We start from the raw sequence: 9,528 nt of genomic DNA on the forward strand, positions 1-9,528 counted from the left end.
TTTTACTGGCAAGTGTATCGACCCCTTTAAGTGAGAAGATAGCAACAGCAAAAAAGGAGAGTGCGATGCATGAGCTGAATGCTTACACACATAAGGTCACTTTTGATAGTAATGGTGCCTCCTTACAAACGGTTTAATTGATGCCATTAATGGCTTTTTAGTAACAACAACTGTCTGCCTTAATTGGAGGCATTATACTAGTCGGTAGTAATAATAATTTTTTCATTAACGGAATGAATTCAAAGCGAAGTTAAAAATCCATTAGTCATTCACACGATCGAATTCACTTATAATAAACTATAAGTTCCGCAATTTATTACACCGATCTTGTCGCGACAAGGAAAAATTTCCGTGCTTTTAAGCGATTTTGTGAAAAATATTATTGGCAGTGTTAATTATGAAAAATCTAAAACGTTAAAATAACGGTATCGTTGTGGCTAATGAGATGCTGTCATAGTGACATTGACGATACGTCAATGTCACGCTAGCATCAAACGTGAGAATAGAGGGACGCGCGGAGACGACTCCGCGCGCTTTTGTGATAAGTGATGAATTGTATTTAAAATAAGGCAATATAATGTACAAGATGAGTATCCAGTGTTTTATTTATGAGAATAGATCGACCGGCCTCTAATAGTTCAGAAGTGAGATCTGAAACCTATGATAGTAACGTGATTTCAAAGTGTTCCAGGTGACCAATGTTTCGTGTTATTTGTCACGAATGTTATCACAAAACGCCCACGGTTCTATGATTATAATGGAATATGATGAAGAGAGAATGTCATGGAAACCACGCTGACAACTATGTGAGATGCAGAAAACTATTTAAGTACGAGAAATGATGGACTCGAATGATGAAGATGCTCCTTCCGTAACTTGGCTTGTGGTCACGTAAGTGGTGAACAACTTGATTAACGATGGCCTCAGACCAGGTACGATTCATTATTATTATCGATTATTCCAACAGCAACAATATTAACACATTTCCTTTTTGAGTAAAATAATGCATGGAAGTGAATTATGCAACAAATGTTATAGGTATTGTCAGTCTTTACTGATAATGCCAGGAATGTGTGTGAAAGCTATGGTATGTGCTCACTTTAATTTCAATGCCTAATAAGTTATTTTAGAAAAGCAAATTAAATTGCACGGTGTTCATTTGTTCATGTTAACATTCTGCGAAGAATAACCTGTTGAGATTTAAAATCTATAAAGAATAGATAGAATATGGTCAGATAAATTAAATATGTTTGGTAATCATGCCCGAGTAACCTCTTGGCATTATTTTGGAGAAGAATTAATCATTAGTTTTAATTAAAGTAAATTGAAGCTAAGATCTGTGTTGTGTAAATCAGTTTTAGTATCATGATGTTTCTTTCTTGATGTTGAGTAAATAATACAAGATGAAATAACTTAAAACATTTAGCTAATTGAAATTAAGTAAAGCAGCCAGTTATATCATTGAACATGGGTATTTTTGGTATTCTTATAATGATTGATACTTCAATTAATTATTATTGTTAAACATAATTATTGTGTACTCATGGTTACTGTAAGACACATTATATTACACCATAATGCTATATTTGAGTAACAATAATGTTAATAAGATAAGTTATTAAGTTTCTCCAACTTATCAATTAATTTCTACTGCCAGCAGTCATTTAGATTGTATTACTAACATTTTAAATAAGTGTGGGTGACCAAAATTTATCCAATTATGATATTACATAAAAGATTTAGAATGTGGTACATTAAAGGTCTTCTTGTGTACCAGCCATTATTGTTAATAATTCTCACATGGTGAAATGATTTTAATCTTGAGGTTATTTATATTAGCTGTTTAATAAAAAGGTTACTGGTTGTAGCATGTTGTGTGTGCATATTTTTAGATTTGACTTGAGTTTTAGATGTGGTGACTTATCTGTCTGCGGGTTGGCCCTGTGGTGAGCAAATCAGTCAAGCACAATACCAGAGTGAAGCTGAACACTGAGCAAGGGTACTCCACATAAGTGATTTGGAGTTGGACAGAAGGTAATGCAATACAAAGGGCATCAGCTGTGATATTTGGTGAGTGAAAATGCAATACAAAAGGAATCAGCTGTGATATTTGGTGAGTTGAATTAATGTTTTATTGCAAGGGTTGAGCTGAGACTAGCAGTGCCACTGCGGCTTGGTTGTTTAACTGTGCTTATTCTTGTCATTGGCATGAAATTGCATACAATTAACTTGAGTGTGAACAGATTTTAATAATTAATTAGCTACAGTCTACTGCTAGACTTTAGAACTTCCCAACTGCCGCTAGCAACCTTAAGCAAAAAGTTATTTAAAGTACTTGGGTATTTCTTGTGAATGCTTTGAGGATGGTAACTTCATTGAAGTATTTGCAATTGTGCTGTTACCTAAGATAATAACAAGAAGTTTATTTTGATAAAGCTACATTTGTGTGTGGAGCAACTTGGTGTTCACCCAAACACAATGTTAAGCATCAATATGTTTCACTTGCATTGTTTTGTTGTCAGTGATGATTTATGTAGTTGTGTTATTCATCTTAATATGTTGATAATGTTGTGGTTATGGGAATGGTTTGAAAATAATAATAATAATGTATATGATGTACTTGTTGATCATACACCAGTGGACATTGTCATTCTGCGTGAGATGTCCTGATATCTGTGTGAGATGTCCTGATATCTGTGTGAGGAGGACATGTGGCATGACATGACAAGCTATGTGGAATGGCCTAATCTGTGTGGATTTAAAGTGAAAGAAAAGAACCCTAACTAATCCCATGAATAATTTAGGATTATGATATAGATGTACTGTGTAATGATTTCTTGTTTCAACAGAACCAAAGGTGGTCAGCGTGCAGGGGTGCGTAGAGCAGCGCCAGCTGCAGGAGCCCGCGCGTGGGCGGCGGCGGCGGCTCAAGCGTGGCGGACCGCAGCAGCGCGACAGCCAGCTCGGTGCAGAGCGGCGTGGCGCGCGGCGCGGCTGGCACGCGGCTGCTCCTGCGGCGTGTCCACCGGGTGCCACCAGCTGTGTGTAACATGTTATGACAAGCTATGTGAGACATGTCATGACAAGCTGTGTGGGATGTCTGTGTGACATCAGGAATTGTGAAGATGTCGTGCCTTGTGTGGGAGACATCATGAACTATGGACATGTGACATTGTCATGAAACTATGTGGATATTGTCATTCTGTGTGGGATGTCTGTGTGACATCATGAACTATGTTTGGCGCGGTTAGCGCTGATGCTTCGCGCAGCAGCGCAGTCAGCGCGGGCGCTTCGGACAGCAGCGCGGTCAGTGCGTGCGCTCCAGGCAGCAGCACGGTCAGCGCTTGTGCTTCGCGCAGCAGCGCGGTCAGTGCGGGCGCTCCAGGCAGCAGCGCGGTCAGCGCTGGTGCTTCGCGCAGCAGCGCGTTCAGCGCGCGTGCATCGGGCAGCAGCAGCGCGGTCAGCGCGCGTGCTTCGGGCAGCAGCAGCGCGGTCAGCGCGCGTGCTTCGGGCAGCAGCAGCGCGGTCAGCGCGCGTGCTTCGGGCAGCAGCAGCGCGGTCAGCGCGCGTGCATCGGGCAGCAGCAGCGCGGTCAGCGCGCGTGCTTCGGGCAGCAGCAGCGCGGTCAGCGCGCGTGCTTCGGGCAGCAGCAGCGCGGTCAGCGCGCGTGCATCGGGCAGCAGCAGCGCGGTCAGCGCGCGTGCTTCGGGCAGCAGCAGCGCGGTCAGCGCGCGTGCTTCGGGCAGCAGCAGCGCGGTCAGCGCGCGTGCTTCGGGCAGCAGCAGCGCGGTCAGCGCGCGTGCTTCGGGCAGCAGCAGCGCGGTCAGCGCGCGCGCTTCGGGCAGCAGCAGCGCGGCCAGCGCCAGCAGCGGCAACGGCTCGCGCTCGGCGCGCAGCAGGTCGCGCGCCAGCGAGTGCGCGGGCAGGCGGTGCAGCCGGGCGAGTCGGCGCGTCACGAGTGGCGCCAGCGCGGCGAGCGCTGCGTGGAGCGCGGCGCGGTCGGCGCAGCAGGAGTCCAGCAGGTGCCGCGCGTGGTGGAGCAGCAGGGCGCGCGTGAGCCAGGGCACGTTGTGGGCGCCTATGCCTATGAGCGCGTTCACGGTGGTGCGAATGGTGGTGGAGATGGCAGAGTGGACCTAGCAAGATGCACAGCTGGATCCCAATACGAGGCGTCAAGTGTGCTATGAGTAGAGTAGACCTTCGAGGGCGAAGGAAATGTAGGATGGCCGAACTGTTAATTATGAAAAATCTAAAACGTTAAAATAACGGTATCGTTGTGGCTAATGAGATGCTGTCATAGTGACATTGACGATACGTCAATGTCACGCTAGCATCAAACGTGAGAATAGAGGGACGCGCGGAGACGACTCCGCGCGCTTTTGTGATAAGTGATGAATTGTATTTAAAATAAGGCAATATAATGTACAAGATGAGTATCCAGTGTTTTATTTATGAGAATAGATCGACCGGCCTCTAATAGCAGGTAGTTGCTAATTGCTCATAAGATAGGCCCCCTTAATTGATATTTATTGTCCGTGGTGCATAATCTTTTCTTGAAGGTTTTAAACCTTTGTTTGTCACCTGTCATCCGCTTTGCAATGGAGGGAAGTCGAACCTTAATTTCGAACTCCTCCTATGTTCTTCTGATTAATTTCGTTGCGGGTCCAATGACAGTTTAACTTTCCCCCGGGACAAACTTGACCTTCATTGGTTGGGTTTTTGTGGCGGTCAAGCTGTAGATCCTGGCTACACAGGAGTTGCAGTGGTGGGAACGAGAGGTGGGAATAGTCCCGTTAAAATAATACTAGCTGTTCCCGCGACTTCGTACGCGTGAAAATAGTTTGAATAATATTTCTCGGTTTTGCAACATTTATCTGTAATGCTCCGCCCCTATTGGATGATGATGTGTTATACATAAAGCCTAAAAGTCTTCCTCGATAAATGGGCTATCCAACACAATTTTTTTTTTCTTCAGATTTATAATATTAGATAGATTATGAGTTACTGTGGACTAAAATATCATTTTCGCGTCATTTGGACTAATTTTACGTTTAATTCAACTTAAATTATTAAAAATAGAGCAGTTTAACGTTTAAGGAAAACAGAACTGAATGACTTGAGGAAAATGTTATATTATTAAGTTATTAAATAAATCATTATTTAAATACCTGAGTGTTTTAAATGGCACATAATCGATCCAATTTAAGTGTTAAAATAGTTACTGTATAAGTGGGCAGCGTAATACCTAGCTCAACTAAGTATATCCAATGGCATAGTGGTTCAATTCTAAGTTTAATTCATATAAGTCTTGGGTTTGATTCCTAGTCAGTTCAAAAAAGACTAGGATTTTAATTTCAGTATGTTAAGAAATCCCCGGAGAGTCTATGTATTTCTTACTAGCTGTGCCCGCGACTTCGTACGCGTGAAAACCCGTTTTCGCAACATTTTTCATTGTTGCTCTGCTCCTATTGATTGTAGCGTGATGTTGTATAGCCTATAGCCTTCCTCGATAAATGGGCTATCTAACACTGAAAGAATTTTTCAAATCGGACCCGTAGTTCCGGAGATTAGCGCGTTCAAGTAAACAAATAAACAAAGTCTTCAGCTTTATAATATTAGTAAGTATGATAACGAGTATTTTTTTTCTTAAATAATATCCGTAATAATCTGTATTTATACTAGAGATGAAACGGATATCCGGTAACTATCCGGTAGGCCGGATATCCGGCCTAAATTTACTATCCGGCCGGATACCGGATAGTAACTCACTATCCGGCCGGATACCGGATATTAAAAAACTACGACAATTTCCTATTAATAAAATGAAATACATTAATCTTTGAGGTAAATATCAATAAAATGGCTTATAATAATGACGCCTTTTATTTAAAGTCGAAAAAGTTATAAAAAAGCCTTATTAAGGCCTTTCAAAACTAATTTCTGGGCTATTCACTCTAATGACATACATAAATAGTAAACATCTGTTAATGTCGAAATATTGCCAAATAAAATATACGATTTTTTTTTCACTGATGGTCTGTTGACATGATGTAACTAATTAAATTTTCGCTATTCAATCACACACTCACGATAGCAACCGAAATTGAATTGATCTGCCCCCTAGATAAGTGGCGAAATCTGACATTCTATTCGGACGGATTCGATTTTCGAAAAGTGTGACTAGTCTAGTCTACTAATAGACCCACTGATCGCGTTCGAAGCACCTGTGCGGCGCTATACTCGTCACGACATGCAACGAGACAATGTGCCAACTATCCGGCCGCCGGATATCCGGCTATCCGGCCTAGCAGCTGGCCGGATATCCGGTATCCGGTATCCGGCCAAACAACTATCCGTTTCATCTCTAATTTATACACTTAAAGCACTGAAGCGATTTTTGTCAAAATTTTGTAAAAGATAGCTTTAGACGCGGGGAAAAAAGAAGGATAGTTTTTAACCCGAGTTTTTGTAGGTTTTAGTATCGAACTGAAATTCACGCAAGTGAAGCCGCAGGCAAGATCTAGTGGTATAATAATCCTACTAATATTATAAATGCGAAAGTTTTGATGTCTGGATGGATGTTTGTTACTCTTTCACGCAAAAACGACTACTCGGATTTTGATGAAACTTTACAGTATTATTCTTTGTAACCCAGAATAACATATAGGCTATAATTTATGACGCGAGTGAAGCCGCGGGCAAAAGCTAGTTATAATATATTATTACAAAATTTCAGGATCTACTTTTTACCTACTTCTGTTTATTGTTCCCATTATTAATTTAAATCATCCTACTGTTTGGTTATTCTCATTATTAAATGTAATACACTCGGCTGATTCTCTTAATTGGGGCCAAACAAACGTTAAACAGGAGGGAAAACGTCCTTTGAAGTAATTTACGTGCTTTCTTATGAAATTAAATTTCTGGATAAACACCTTGAGAACGAATAAAGTTGGCCATTGAAATTAAATCAAGTGAATTTAGATATTTGATTAATACCTACCTAAATATCTTTAGATGCTATATCTACTGAGTCATAAACCTTAACCATATAATAATGAGTACCTATAGCCTTAACTAACTATAAAAAGGAAGAGTAAAGTAAAATATCATTTATTGACAACAAAAGGTTAACACAATGTTTTTCTAGCGGCTGCTGCAATAAGCTGTGCTTGTGTCACGGCAACCTTAAAAGATGTAAACCAAACAACAAATTAAAAACATTACCATTAACTATTTTATTTACTTTTTTCAAATACATCGCACTAATTAATATCGTATTGAATAGCGAGTTGATTTAGTATCGAACGTTTGTCAGCGTATGTAATTTTTTAGGGTAGCTGCCAAGGCCACGATGATCCAAACTTCATGATGCACCAACATTCTAACCCAATAAAGGGAGCATACGCTGACAAACTTTCAGCTTTTATAAAATGACGTAGGTCTGGCGTTCACTAGCTCTTAGTCTAATCGTTTTGTGTAAATTATACCTACGCAATTCCATACCAATATAAACCTAAAAAGTACACAGGCACCTTTGTGTACATGTATTCAGTATTTTTTCAGCACCAACAGCACTTAACGTGAAAGAAATGTGTAATGGTCCGGACGCGTAGTTATCGCGACAACTAACCCAAAGGGCATTTCGACCGGGTCGATGACCGGACAGGGAAAGATGATAAGTACAAATAAACACACTCGTGTGGATTAAAAAGAATGTAGGTACCTAGCTGGCTGAAAAGAGTGAAAAATAAGAAAAAATATTGCAAAGTTGCAACTTGCAAGAAAAAACCTTCCATAAGTTTTACTTTTAGATATCATAAAATAACACATCTCTCTTTTTACAAATAAATCACTCGTAAGGATTAAAAAGAATGTAAGAATAAAAGATAAGAAAAAGACATTGCAAAGTTGTTTTTGCATTATAAAAAAACCTTTTTTATTTTACTTTAGATATCGCGATCGTAAAATAGCACAACCTCCTATTTTTCAACCGACTTCAAAAAAGGAGGAGGTTCTCAATTCGACCCGTATGTTTTTTTTTTTTTTTTTCTATGTTTGTTACGCGATAACTCCGCCAATTATGAACCGATTTGAACAAATCTTTTTTCGGCGTATAGGTAATACCTCAAGGGTGGTCCCATTTAAATTTAATAATAGAAAAAACAACCCCCAAGGGTGGAAAATTGGGGATGAACTTTTTTATACGCAATATCTCCGCCGATTATAAATCAATTTGAACGATTATTTTTTTGTTGAATAGGTATTATCAAAAGGGTGGTTTCATGCGAATTTGAAGAAAATATTTCACCCCCAAGGGTGGAAAATTGGGGATGAACTTTTTTATACGCAATATTTTTAATTTTTAGTTTTTTTTTTTGTGTTCACGCATTTGAAGTCGGTTTTATTTTTTTAAAAAGTTAATTATTTTTATTCAATTTCAAATTAGAAGTAATGACCTTTTTCAGGGCACATTATTACACGTTTCATATACCTACATTTTGCCCTTCGGGCTAAATTATAAATTCAACCGTTTATTATTTTTGTGTTTATTTTTTTCATTCAAAATGATACTTGAAATTTATATTTTTATTATTTTCTTTATCTTAACTTTCAATAATGCGAACGTAGAGCTTTTCAAGAGTAAAAATTTTATCAAACAAAAAAATATAACACAAAAATAAAGTACAAAAAGTTCTCCTTTTCTTTAATTTGTGTCCAATTAGCAATAATAAAACTACGAACGTGCGGCGCAAACATAACACTGACACAATTATCTCAATACAGTTTTACGACTACAGTTAATTCTTACAGCTCACGAAAATAAAGTACTTACTGTGCGCGAAAATTCGGCCGCCTCGGATCAGCTTCAAAAACACTAAAACCCACAAATAAAACAAAACACTTTTTAATACACGTGAAATTTCCGTACGCACGATACTTCGCGGGAAACTTTGCTCTGGAGCGACGTGGATTCAACAGACGTCCTCTCTCGGCGCGGTTCGCGCGACTACTGACTGGCTGAAAGAGTTTTCCTGAGAGTTTTCATTTCAACGCCTGCGAGGGCGGGAAAGCGCGTTCGAATTATGAATCCGCTTTGTCTATGACGTAGATCTAGATGACGTTTCTGCGAAAAGAGGGCAAGGGAATAAAAACATGAAGCCGAGTGAGCTTACACGTCACGTGGATATGATACGTTGTATGAAAATGAAAATTCTAGCCGTCTAAACAGTCTTGAGAAGTGACAGAAAATTGTTTTACTAGCCAAGAATCGCTGTGGGTCGCTGAACTAGGTGAAGTAGCCACTTATTCTGTAATAACTTTTGATTCGGAGTGTGAATGGAACGACAGTTGAAATTAATGAATTTCCTTTTGACGTTGCAAACAAGCTAGCAATTTTGAGTCGTCCGTCAAGAGCTGACGCTTTTTATGAAAGATTCTCTGAATGCCTGAAAAGAATGCTGAAAAGTAGGTAATTAATTTTGTTATTATTTAGGGCACGTTTTTAGGTTTAAAAGCTTTTAGAAT

The 9,528-nt window shown here is 39.8% G+C and overlaps 1 protein-coding gene across 1 annotated transcript in view; it reads right to left on the reverse strand.

Moving 5' to 3' along the window:
• The window catches only part of LOC135083708 (thyrotropin-releasing hormone receptor), a 91,256-nt gene extending 82,254 nt beyond the window's left edge, over positions 1–9,002 (reverse strand). Inside the window, exon 1 of the mRNA XM_063978419.1 lies at positions 8,837–9,002. The gene's annotated coding sequence lies outside the window, so the exon portion shown is untranslated. The remainder of the gene's footprint in view (positions 1–8,836) is intronic.
• Between the last annotated feature and the right edge of the window lie 526 nt (positions 9,003–9,528).

The sequence above is a fragment of the Ostrinia nubilalis genome, chromosome 24 (genome assembly GCF_963855985.1).
Source record: "Ostrinia nubilalis chromosome 24, ilOstNubi1.1, whole genome shotgun sequence".
NCBI classification, from domain to species: Eukaryota; Metazoa; Arthropoda; class Insecta; order Lepidoptera; family Crambidae; genus Ostrinia; species Ostrinia nubilalis.